The sequence below is a fragment of the Dendrobates tinctorius genome, unplaced genomic scaffold, assembly GCF_039654945.1.
Source record: "Dendrobates tinctorius isolate UK_male_01 unplaced genomic scaffold, ASM3965494v1 ptg000016l, whole genome shotgun sequence".
NCBI classification, from domain to species: domain Eukaryota; kingdom Metazoa; phylum Chordata; class Amphibia; order Anura; family Dendrobatidae; genus Dendrobates; species Dendrobates tinctorius.
Window position 1 is genome coordinate 1,348,830 of NW_027361684.1, and position 11,644 is coordinate 1,360,473.

Genomic DNA, 11,644 nt, shown 5'->3' on the forward strand with positions numbered 1-11,644 from the left:
GGACGGCCAGGTCTAGGAAGATTTCTCATGGTCACAAACTTCTTCCATTTAAGGATTATGGAGGCCACTGTGCTCTTAGGAACCTTGAGTACTGCAGAAATTCTTTTGTAACCTTGGACATATCTGTGCCTTGCCACATTCTGTCTCTGAGCACCCTAGCCAATTCCTTTGACCTCATGAATCTCATTTTGTCTGGCATGCACTGGGAGGTCTTATATAGACAGGTGTGTGCCTTTCCAAATCAAGTCCTATCAGTTTAATTAAACACAGATTGACTCCAATGAAGGAGTAGAAACATCTCAAGGAGGATCACAAGGAAATGGACAGCATGTGACCTAAATCTGAGTATCTGAGCAAAGGTTCTGAATACTTATGACCATGTGATATTTCAGTTTTTCTTTTTTAACAAATTTGCAAAAAATTCTACATCTCTGTTTTTTCAGTGAAGATGGGGTGCAGAGTGCACATTAATGAGAAAAAAATGGACTTTTTTGAATTTACCAAATGGCTGCAATGAAACAAAGAGTGAAAAATGTAAAGGGGTTTGAATACTTTCCGTACCGACTGTACATCACCACACATCATGTGACCTTGTCAGCACGCATTTTCTGTACATCACCACACATCATATTAACATCAAATCACCACACATCATCTGACGTCACCACAGCCTACCTCTGGCAGCATAATAGACTACTGGTCACTACCAACTATCATTTTAGTTGTCATGGTCATAACCATGGATACCTAAGCTACTGCAATGCCCTGCACATAAGGTAAGTGACTTAGCTAATCAGAAGAACATTTCTTAGTGAAGGTATTTGCTAATTTTATTATTATTACACCTACTACATATTGGGATAGGTTTCTGGAGATGGGAATACCCCTTAAAGCTAAATGAGAAATTCTGGAAGGTTTTTTGTGATCTGGCAACAAAGGGAGGAGGGGACTGTGGTAAAGTGGGTCAACGAATGAGCATGAGAAGGTTGATTAAAAAGGAGAATGGCTACAGCTGAAAATTTTCACATCACTCAACAAAGTTGCTGCCTAATTGAAACTAAGGTTAAGGTTAAAGTGTGGTATCATATAAGATTCCTCCTTGGTCAGACCTCATCTGGAATACTGTGTCCAGTTCTGGGCACCACATTTTAAAAAAGACATTGAAAAACTGGAGCAAGTTCAGAGAAGAGCGACCAGGACTGTGAGCGGATTGCAAAGTATGTCCTACGATGAGCGGTTAAAGGATGTTGAAATGTTTAGCTTACAAAAAAGAAGGCTAGGAGGAGACGTAATAGCTGTCTACAAATATCTGAAGAGATGTCACAGTGTTTGGGATCATGCTTATTTTCATTTGCACATGGAAACACGAGAACCAATGGAATGAAACTGAAAGGGAGAAGATACAGATTAGATATTACTTTTTTGACAGTTAGGGTCATGAATGAGTGGAACAGGCTTCTATGAGAGGTGGTGAGTAGAGCTGAGCGACTTTAGTTGGATCGGGTTTCATGAAACAAAATTTGTTTCAGATGAAACTGGTCCGACTAGGGCAAAAAAAGTCAGAGTTTTGTCCGAAACCCAACCCCAATGCAAGTCAATGGGGAATAGAAGTCGGCATTGAGCGGATGACATTCATCCGCTCAATGCCGACTTTTATTTCCCATTGACTTGCATTGGGGTCGGGTTTCGGACGAAACTCCGACTTTTTTTGCCCTAGTTGGACCAGTTTCATCTGAAACAAATTTTGTTTCATGAAACCCGATCTGACTAAAGTCGCTCAACTCTAGTGGGAAGTCTCCTTAAATGGAAGTCTTCAAACAGAGGCTGGACAGACATCTGTCTGAGATGGTTTAGTTGATCCTGCATTGAGCAGGAGGTTGGACACGATGACCCTGGAGGTCCCTTCCAACTCTAACATTCTATGATTCTATATATTAATGCTTAAGAAGAAATCTACAACAGTAGTTTACGACTGACCTCTCACGTACAAACACACTCCATGAAATTAATAAGCATCTTTCAGCGCTCTGACAAGCTTGCTTTAGCAAATATCTGAATTTCTTACAATAAAATACAAACTCAGGAGGATTTTTTCTTCAGAAGTCTGTGATGTGCTGTTCCTCTGCTTCTACTCTGAGAAATGCTAATTACCTTCTTCTTGTTAACAGGACATTCCATGCTGAAATTATGCTGACAATGTCAGGGATCTACCGTAGGAAAGCACATGAGTTCTTCATATATTTATATATTCCAAGAGTAATAACTGGGGAAATACACAAAGCAGACTTCTCATTATGTGTTATTATATATAATTATTTGCTGTTATATATAATTATTACTACAACTGACATACCAGGAATTCTAACAGATCCTCTTTAATTGATGTCTAATATAAGTAAAAATAGTTATATCTGAGATTATAACGCTATGGTTTATGACAGGTGTTCTTTATAAGAAACCCATCCAGAAGATTTTACTAATCAAACTAGTGGTATGGCTGTATAGGTCTTAGTATAATAATAAAAATGTGCCTGTTTCATAGTAATTGATATGTGTTTGTTGAGATATTGACTTTTAAAGTCATATGCAAATTAGGCTGGAAGTGCATTTGGGGTGGCCGATACACAAAGAATATTGAAAGTTCCCCAAATGCATTTCCGGCCTAATTTACATGTGGCTATAAAGCTTGATTTATTTTACTTGCTTATACAGCGCCATCATATTTTGCAGAGCGTACAAACATCATCATCGTTGTTCCCATTGGGGCTCATAATCTACATTCCCTATGTCATGCCTCTGAAATTGATATGGCAGTCCTATGCTTGTCTTCCGACATCTCTATCCGCTGAGCCACAGAAGATCCTGTCGCTGTCCGGGTGCTCATTACCCTTTTCTTTTTGTCCACTCCTTTTTTAAAACAGGTGTTTTCCATTTGCTATCTAGCCTATCCTATCAGTCTGCATGGGCCACTATTTAAACCTCTCTGCTGCTTCTCTTCCCTGCTGGTTATAGCTTACAACTACCCAGTTTGGTGTTGAAGGAGTAGTCCATATTTGTAGCTAGCTGTCTGTTGGTGTTTTCTCTAGGCGTTACCTGAGTGGTTTGGGTATTGTGTGTATATCCTTATCCTCTTCCCATTTGGTTGGTCCCTTCAACTGTTCCCTTGATTCCCATTTTGTTGTTTTGTTAGTGTATTTGCATGATTGCAGTTTCCTTTCATCCCAATCTGTTTCCCTTGTCTGTCTGGTTTGTGCTATCCAAATGACATCTGTCCCATACCTCATACCTCACTGGGTGGGGAAGGAAACAGTTCTCTGTGCATTTAGGAGCATAGCAAGGTACGAGGACCCAGTATCTCCACCATCTGGGGTAATCTGTAGGACAGGGATAGTCTGGAGTCCCCCTAGCTTGAGGGACAGGGAAGGTGCTCATAGCTCAGAGAAATCCAGATACTGCATCGTGTTACCCTATCAATTTAACTTTGGAGCATGAGAAGAAACGGAGAACCTGGAGGAAAACCATATAAGCAGAGAACATACAAACTCCTTAACTCCTTTCAGATGTTTCTCAATGCTAATACATTAAATTATACAAAACAGGGGACCAGTTGAACTAGGACCCATACAGCCAAACCACTAGTTTGATTATTCCCTTTAATGCTTTAGTTAAGTTATAATGAATTTTACCTTTTTATGACATTTAACCGAAAAGTTGTATTAAGTAAATTGATTTCATATTTGATATGTAAATTTACTACAAGCTAAATAAATAATTGTCAACAGCCTGAATACTTGGATGAAGAATGATGACGATTCAACAATCAGAAAACCTGTTGTCTTCTGGACCTGCTGAAGTATGGATAACGCGAAACAGCTGTAGTCCTGCTTTTTTTCACTGCATGTGTTCATGTACCCTAGCCCGATGTTAACCTTGTCCAACTAATTCAATAAAGGACTTTGGTTTTTCAAAGGAGTTAAAGAGTGCTGCATCTTTTTCCTCTGGATTTTGGTTTGCTACTACATGTGGTTTCGTGTAAGCACCAGATCAACCGTTTTGGAAATCACCCAGGTGTCCGGAACTCAGACGGTAATACCTCCACCAGTAGGTAGACTATTCTTGGTGCCGTTCTTCTGTTTTCTCCATGTGTGCTGTTGTCTTCTTTTTATTGCCTTTTCCTTTACAGTGAGTGCAATCTACGCTACTGACTACTTCTATCCATCAATCATAACTTGTCTGACAACTTTACAAGAATATACTGCTCCTTCTATACAAATATCCTGGTTTCTCTATACAAATATCCTGCTGCAGCTACAACATGTACTTCCATTTACAATATGACACTTCACACAGATATTAAAAATGAGAAGTCAGTTCACCGAATTTCTCTATAGAACAATTTTTTATATTTCATGTCCGTCATGCACTGCTTGTTGTAGTCTTTTGCAGTAGAGCTCCTAACAGGATATTAAAAGGTCATATAGCAACGAGCAGGATAACAAAAATATCTTTTATTTGGAAGCAAATAATAATATAAAATATTCTGCACAGCAATTGTCACAACCCAGCTGTTGGGTGACCCGGAACCATGGGCTCCTTCCCTGTCCCTACCAACAGGGGGCGCCCTAGCTCGCCCTGTTCCCTGGGATAATTCTGAAAATGAAGATGCCGGGGCTGCCACCCTTGCCTTATCTCCTGAATCAGCCCTCTGTCTGTTATCTTCCCACACCCAATGAAGAGGGGCGCTACCGTGCACCGCAGTACACCAACCCGACAAACAAGGCAACACAAACAAGGGTAAACTGAAAATACCAAGCATACAAATATCCACTCACATATTACAGAGGAATGCACTGGGGTGTGGAGGATGGGGGAATAACCAAAATAAGAGGAGGGAAGGGAATTATCACACTTACAAACCACGCAACAGTCACAGATAACTCCTCCAAACTCTTTCTCATGTGAACACCTCTCCACCAAGCCATGCAGCAAAAGCTAGCTCTGATGTGGGTTTGAATCAGGACTCAGATTATAAAGGAGATGAGGGTGGATAACCTAGATCAGCTGAGAGCTCATACTCCCAGAGTTTCCAACAAGGCTGATTAACCCATCTTCTGCCAAAAGAAATAAATACTATTTATAAGGAAGGAGAAGTGCTTCTTTTCACCGCAGGAGTAGGAGCAATCAGACGCTGCAGTCTTCTGGCTTCTCTCTGTTGCGGTAACCCCGTGACAGCTATGCTTACAGGATGCCACCAAAAATCTAAAAATATTTGTATAACAAAGCCAGGAGGGAAATAAACAAAAAACATTGTATATTACAAAAAAATTGCACCTCCTGTGTGTTTTAAACTCGCTGGTTTTGACGTAGGTTGCTTTCATATGATGGTATTTTGATCAATATTTTTTAATCAGTATATATATATACACCAAAACGAGGAGCGAGTCAATAAGATATAAAGCAAATCTTTTTCCTATTGTCTTTCTCTGTTTACTGTTACATTTCTGGCTTTGTCTTTGAAATTGCGGTAAATTTACCACCTAGTAAAAATGGCCTTAGGCTAGTTTCACACACGGCATTTACGTTTTTTAGGTAAATCACTGCATTCAGATGTTTGTAGGGAGTTTATGCAACAACCGGAAATAGTTTACAAACATAACATTTAGCTTTTTATGCTTCAGTGGTGTTTTTAAGAACGAGTGCAATTTTTTTACCAAGTGTTTTCTCCATAGGGTTTTTTCCATTATAACTTTTGCTAAATTACTCAATTTAAAATAAATATTGCTACAAGCCCATGAAAAAAGAGCAATGGTATTACTTCATAGTGAAAGTGATTTTTAAACACAACAAAACTTGTGTGAAGAAGTGCTTTAAGGGGTGGTCCAAAACCAATATTGATTTTCATCTTAAATGTCTGTCAATTTACTTTAATAATATAATAGTACTAGCTGAAGAGCCCGGCGCTGCCCGGGCATAGTAACTAACTGTGGTTAGTTATAGCAAATTATAATTATCCTCCATCCCATAGTCCTGTGCCCATATACCCATCATACATATCCACGATCCCATAGGCCCGTGCCCATATACCCATCATACATATCCTCCATCCCATAGTCGAGTGCCCATATACCCATCACACATCCTCCATCCCATAGTCCCATGCCCATATACCCATCATACATATTCTCCATCCCATAGTCCCATGCCCATATACCCATCATGCATATTCTCCATCCCATAGTCCCATGCCCATATACCCATCATACATATCCTCCATCCCATAGTCGAGTGCCCATATACCCATCACACATCCTCCATCCCATAGTCCCATGCCCATATACCCATCATACATATTCTCCATCCCATAGTCCCATGCCCATATACCCATCATACATATTCTCCATCCCATAGTCCCATGCCCATATACCCATCATACATATTCGCCATCCCATAGTCCCATGCCCATATACCCGTCATACATATCCTCCATCCCATAGTCCAGTGCCCATATACCCATCATACATATCCGCCATCTCATAGTCCCGTGCCCATATACCTGTCATACATATCCTCCATCCCATAGTCCAGTGCCCATATACCCATCACGCATCCTCCATCCCATAGTCCCGTGCCCATATACATATCCGCCATCCCATAGTCCCGTGCCCATATACAGTCATGGCCAAAAGTTTTGAGAATGACACAAATATTAATTTTTACAAAGTCTACTGCTTCATTTTTTCTAATGGCAATTTGCATATACTCCAGAATGTTATAAAGAGTGATCAGCTTAACAGCAATTACTTGCAAAGTCAATATTTGCCTAGAAAATTAACTTTATCCCCCAAAACACATTTCAACATCATTGCAGCCCTGCCTTAAAAGGACCAGCTAACATCGTTTCAGTGACTGCTCCATTAACACAGGTGTGGGTGTTGATGAGGACAGGGCTGGAGATCAATTTGTCATGATTAAGTAAGAATGACACCACTGGACACTTTAAAAGGAGGCTGGTGCTTGGCATCATTGTTTCTCTTCTGTTAACCATGGTTATCTCTAAAGAAACACGTGCAGTCATCACTGCACTGCACAAAAATGGCATAACAGGGAAGAGTATCGCAGCTAGAAAGATTGCACCTCAGTCAACAATCTATCGCATCATCAAGAACTTCAAGGAGAGAGGTTCCCTTGTTGCCAAAAAGGCTCCAGGGCGCCCAAGAAAGACCAGCAAGCGCCAGGACCGTCTCTTAAAAGTGTTTCAGCTGTGGGATCGGGCTACCAGCAGTGCAGAGCTTGCTCAGGAATGGCAGCAGGCAGGTGTGAGTGCATCTGCATGCACTGTGAGGCGGAGACTCTTGGAGCAAGGCCTGGTCTCAAGGAGGGCAGCAAAGAAGCCACTTCTCTCCAGAAAAAACATCATGGACAGACTGATATTCTGCAAGAGGTACAGGAAGTGGACTGCTGAGGACTGGGGTAAAGTCATTTTCTCTGATGAATCCCCTTTTCGATTGTTTGGGACATCTGGAAAACGGCTTATTCGGAGAAGACCAGGTGAGCGCTACCACCAGTCTTGTCTCATGCCAACTGTCAAGCATCCTGAAACCATTCATGTGTGGGGTTGCTTCTCAGCCAAGGGAGTGGGCTCTCTCTCAGTCTTGCCTAAAAACACAGCCATGAATAAAGAATGGTACCAGAATGTCCTCCAAGAGCAACTTCTCCCAACCGTCCAAGAGCAGTTTGGCGATCAACAATGCCTTTTTCAACATGATGGAGCACCTTGCCATAAAGCAAAGGTGATAACTAAATGGCTCAGGGAACAAAACATAGAGATTTTGGGACCATGGCCTGGAAACTCCCCAGATCTTAATCCCATTGAGAACTTGTGGTCAATCATCAAGAGACCGGTGGACAAACAAAAACCTTCAAATTCAGACAAAATAAAAGCATTGATTTTGCAAGAATGGACTGATATCAGTCAGGATTTGATCCAGAAGTTGATTGAGAGCATGCCAGGGAGAATTGCTGAGGTCCTGAAGAAGAAGGGTCAACACTGCAAATATTGACTTACTGCATTAACTCATTCTAACTGTCAATATAACCTTTTGTTACTCATAATATGATTGCAATTATATTTCTGGATGTGATAAAAACATCTGACAAACACACATAAAAACCAGAGGGCAGCAGATCATGTGAAAATATAATATTTGTGTCATTCTCAAAACTTTTGGCCATGACTGTACCCATCAAACATATCCTTCATCCCATAGTCAAGTGCCCATATACCCATCACACATCTTCCATCCCATAGTCCTGTGCCATATACATATCCGCCATCCCATAGTCCCGTGCCCATATACCCGTCATACATATCCTCCATCCCATAGTCCAGTGCCCATATACCCATCACACATCCTCCATCCCATAGTCAACCATTATGACATCATAATGAGCGGCGGCAGGGCTTGCAACCTATGATGACATCAGCGTCGCCATGGCAACCATTGTGACATCATAATGAGGGGCGGGGCTTGAGACACACACACTGTTTCCCCAGTATGCAAATAGGGGCATTATTACATCATAATGAGGGGCGGGGCTTTACACACACACACTTTTTCCCCAGTATGTAGATGGGGGCAAATTTGTTTGGTGAATTGGAACGCGCAGGGTTAAAATTTCGCCTCACAACATAGCTTAGGACGCTCTTGGGGTCCAGACGTGCGACTGTGCCAAATTTTGTGGCTGTAGCTGCGACGGTGCGGATGCCTATCCCGGACATACACACACACATACATACACACATACATACACACATACATACATACACACTTTGAGCTTTATATATTAGATTTCTAATATGGTTTAATTAAAAAGTCCCTACCTTTCCTTCTCTAATCTAACTGCTTTACTTTATTTTTTTTACCTATTTTCATTTTGATGAGGCTTTTTTTGTGGATCCCCAGTGCATGTTGGGATACTCAAATGGGTCGCCATCAGGAGGCAGATGCTGCAGTCACTGTCACAGCTTCTTATCACAAGCTGAAACAAAGCGTACTCCTTGAAGTCCATTTTAGGGGCTGGGATAGTCCATGTTCTACTGAACATATGCTGGTTGTCAATTTCGACATATGCTCAGCACAAGCTCCCTTCTTACTGATCAATATTCCCAGTGCACAGTGACAGTGCACTCCCTCGACGACTCTTATGAGAAGTGATGAGCCAGCAACAGAGCGCACTGTCAGTGCACATTGTAAGGAGATAGCCCATTTCTGGTTCATCATTTTCCATCAGCATTGGAGAGGGAGCACACTGTCACTGTGCACTGAGAAGAATATTGCACAGTTAGAAGGGAGCTCGTACTGAGCATATGTTAGATTTGACAACCGACGCTTGCTCAGTATAACAGGGACTAGCTCAGCCCTTGAAACAGACGTCACTGATGACGTTTCAGGGTGGAGATAGAGGCTGTGGCAATGGTAGCAGCCTCTATCCCCTGATGACTTTTCCAGGAGCCATATCTTTTTTATTCTATCAGAAACATAGTCATAGTCATATGAGGGGTTTTTTGGGTGGATGATTTGTATTTTTCAGTGGCAAACTTTTATTAACTCTTTATAGGAAGGAATAGAAACAAAACAAAAGTTCTGCCACTTTGTTTTAAATTAATGGTGCTTGCCAAGCTGAACAAATAAAGTGTAAGGCTGTGTGCACACGCTGCGGAAAAGGTGCGGATTCATCCGCGCGGATTTTGTACAATCCGCAGGTGAAACCGCAGGTCAAAAGACCTGCGGTTTTACCTGCGGATTGCTCTGCGGTTTTGCCCTGCGGTTTTTCATCTCCTCAATGGAGGAGATGGCAAACCGCAGGAGAATCCGCAGAAAGAATTGACATGTCAATTCTTTCTGCGGATTGAAAACCGCAGATAATCCGCGCGGAAAATTCCGCACCGTCTGCACTGCGGTTTTTGATTCCCATAGGGAATCATTGTACTGTACACCGCAGCAGAAACTGCTGCGGGTCCGCAGCGGCCAAAACCGCTGCGGAACCGCAGCAAAATCCGCAGCGTGTGCACACAGCCTTAACTTTATTTTGTGATTCTGTGAGTCAGTACAATTATGATGCCAAATTTTTATGGTTTTCTTTTTTCTTCGTTATTACTTTTGTGGAATTATGGTAATACTATATCTCAATATTCTGAGAGCCATAAGTTCCACAATTTTCCTTCAGCGGAGCTAATTTTTTTGTGTTACAAGCAGTAGATTTAATTGATGCCATTTTGTGATACATGCTATTTTGATCACTTTTTGGAAGGCAAAAAAATAGCAATTCTATGTTTTGTGTCTTGTTATATTTTTTCAATACTCTTCATCATTATGAATAACTGTCATGTTATCTATATTTTGTGGGTTGATACTATCATGACAATACCAAATGTATGGTATATCGGTTTTTTGAATGTTTTGCTACATTTGCACAAAAAAAATAACTTAAAAAAATCTTTTGGGGGAGAGGCTCACCATATTACGAAATACATAACTTTATTTTTTTATCCACAGATTGGTGCAGTATGAGAGCTTTTTTTTGCTGGACAAGCTGTAGTTTTTACTGGATCTATTTTTTCAACACATACAACTTTTTGATCACTTTTTAACTTTTTTAATAGTTAATCCCAAATAGTTTTTAAATTTTATTTTTACAGAGTTCACCATGCAGAATAATTGACAAGTTAACTTTATTCTGCGGGTCAATATGATTATGGGAAAAAACCCAACTTATACTTTTTTTGTACTACTACTTTTTCCCTAAAAAAATCACTTTAAAAAAACCACATGTGAACTTGTTTTGTAGCGTAACAACAAGCTGTAAATTTTATTTGTACCATTATGGAATAAATTTGACTTTTTAATCTTTTTTTGCTTTAATTTTTGTTTTTTCATTTTGACTCAAAATGAACAAAACAAAGCAATTATGGTATAGTTTTTCATACTTTTTTAACAGCGTTCACTATACGGGATGAAAAGTAATAATGTTTGATATTCTGAGTTGTTAAATGGCGATACCAAATATGTGTCATTTTTTCTGGGGATGTGGGTTTATATCACAAAATAAACTATTGTTATGATTAAAGCTATGAATTTTAGTGCCGCATTTATATTTTTACATTTTCTTAGCACTTAAAATATATTTTTTTTACAATTCTAACTAGTCACACAAGGGAACTTTAAGATGCAATCCTCTTATTGCATCTATAGTAAATTTAACAACCTATCTAGCCTGTCAGTGTTTGATTGACAGCCCGTTAGGCTCAGCCTCTGGTGGGATCTCATAAGCTCAGGGATATGGAAGGCACAGTGGTTATTCTCGGGCCTTCAGTTGACATTTCAACCCTTGGGTACCCTGAGATCTTTATGTTGGGGAGCTGATGGGCTGATAAAGGGAACAATCTCCTTTATCAAACCCCTCAGATGCCATGGTCACTATTGATAACAGCATCTGAGAGGTTATAGCACTAGGACCGAAGGTAGCGCCAGTCCCAGCACATGCAGCAGGAGATCAGCTGTGCTTATCATATGTCTCCTGCAGCAAATGGTATAAGCACAGCTTCCCAGCATGCATTGCTCATGGCATTAGACAATGGCTGACC